Source organism: Uranotaenia lowii, chromosome 2 (assembly GCF_029784155.1).
Source record: "Uranotaenia lowii strain MFRU-FL chromosome 2, ASM2978415v1, whole genome shotgun sequence".
Taxonomy (NCBI): domain Eukaryota; kingdom Metazoa; phylum Arthropoda; class Insecta; order Diptera; family Culicidae; genus Uranotaenia; species Uranotaenia lowii.
Genome location: NC_073692.1, coordinates 403,667,769 through 403,669,968, shown reverse-complemented (window position 1 = coordinate 403,669,968; position 2,200 = coordinate 403,667,769).

Below are 2,200 nucleotides of genomic sequence, written 5' to 3'. Positions count from 1 at the left end.
TTAACTGGCGATACATGAATAGAAATGGAACAATTATTATATGGAAAGTTAAAATTGAAACATCAAATGTTTTATTACATGTTCATTGTGTTTTAATAAACTAAATATATTTTGGAAAAAAATCATTTACTATTGCAAAGCTCTATTGACGTGTCGCAAGTTAAAATTTGAACCGGCCAGATTGGCCGTGGCCAGGACGTTGCCATTTTTTTCAGATTCGCTGCGAATAGTTGCTACTTTTCTTTTTTTCGCATTTCACATTTTATCTACTCCGCGTTCTTACTTTTTGGCCAAGTGTCAATTTTTGAACCGTATTTCTTGTTGTTTTTTTTTTAAGTGTGCGTAAAAACACAAAAAAAATATGAGAACGATTTTTTCGTGATTGACCGATTTAGAACTCCGCAAATCGGGGCAGCAAAAGGTGCAGAAAATAGCAAGCAGCCTTCGTTGGGTCAACAGGGGATAGCTTTCCGTAGATTTCCTGAACTGTGAGTATGGTTCAGACAAGTTGATTTCGTTGGATTGTACATAAATAAGCAATGTAGTTGCTCTCTGTGTCAGTACCAGCTGAACAAACACTCTGGAAGAAGTCTGCAAACATCAACGGAAATTGATGAGTTTCATTTCCTATTTTTTATATATTTCAAGAAAGATGAGGGATCGATGTTAAAACTTTGTTGGAGCTGTGAAACATGTTGACGATAGAGCAGACCATTTAGATTTTTAAATTCGTTCTCTAAGCATTTCCAACGGCATCTTCGATCTTCAGAATGATCACTGTTGAAACTTTTACAGCCTTCCGTAGTTGATTGCTAAGTCGTGTTGTGAGCGCTTCAACGATACGTTTGGTCTCTAAACTGAATAAATTTTTCCATACAAAGCATCCAGGGCTGAGTCGACATTCTCGGCACCTTCAAAAGATTCCCAATCGGTTGTATCCAACGCAGCAGTTATCAGATCGTATTCACATCACATTTACTGAAAACAAAATTCAACTCTTCAACAGGTTCTTCTTGAGAACGTACGTTATAGGCGATTTTAAGGCATAAGATTTACGGGTAATATTGGTGGTCGGTAGGAAGGATCGAAATAGGTGACTCAAATAAGTTCAGGTTATCGGGAATGTTAAAAAAGCGAGGTCTAAAAAACGCTTATCGGTATATGACAAAGTTTGTACAAACCTGCAGAATTTGATGGTAGTAAGTTTTTCATGTCTTGGTTGTAGGTCCAAAGAGATTATAATCACTGATAACAATAACTGTGTAACGAAAAACTTGGTTAGTTGAAATCACTCGGTTTGACATCGATGGAACAGGATCTAGAGTCGGAGTTGTGTAAGGAGGTGTTTGAGCAGTTGGACTCACAGATAACAATTGCTGCTTCGGTGCCCAAAAAACCGCACTAGTACTAGAGCCAGTAAATTCGCTAAAGGGCATTCCGTTAGACCACGACTAATGCTTTGCTTTTCAAGTCAGCATGCATATCCACTTGCTTCAGATCATTTGCGTAGAATAGCTTATGTGAGGTCATTTGGTCGCACCAACCGTTCACGAACTGAATGAATAGTAACGGTCCAAGATGACTACCTTGTGTTACCAGATGGTATCAGAAAATTCGAAAAGCAGTAGGAGTTCACTCTGACGTATGCTGAGCGGGAGTTCAAGTACGATGCAAACCAAGATGTAGTCCATTCAGGTAGTCTCAAGCGTCGGAGTTTTTCTATTAGTAATCTGGCACTCGATCAAAGGCTTTAGAGCATGGGTGGCCAACATTTTCAACAGGCGGGCCAAATTTTAGAACTGAGATTTGCTGGCGGGCCAAAACAATTGTTCTGGAGTATTAAAAAACAGATTTTTGAAAGCGCTATAAAAAAACTTGCTTAGGTCACAGTAAAGTAAAGATTAAGCTTGCCAGATTACCCGGTATTATCCGGGTTTGCCCGGATATTTAATACAAAATTTACGAAAAGTCCGGTCTGGCTTGGTTACCCGGATTTTATTGAAAAATGCTCGGATTCATTCTTCTTTTTGCCAAATCGAACTGAAAAATATCATGAAAGGTTTTGTAGAAGCCTAAAATACGATTTAAAATTTGCTGCGTTTGAAAGACTTTTTTCAGGTTTTTATTTTTATTGATTTACTTTTGAAAATCATATGCTCAGATTTCATCAGGTATTTAGATGAAAATAGCCCCGAATTTT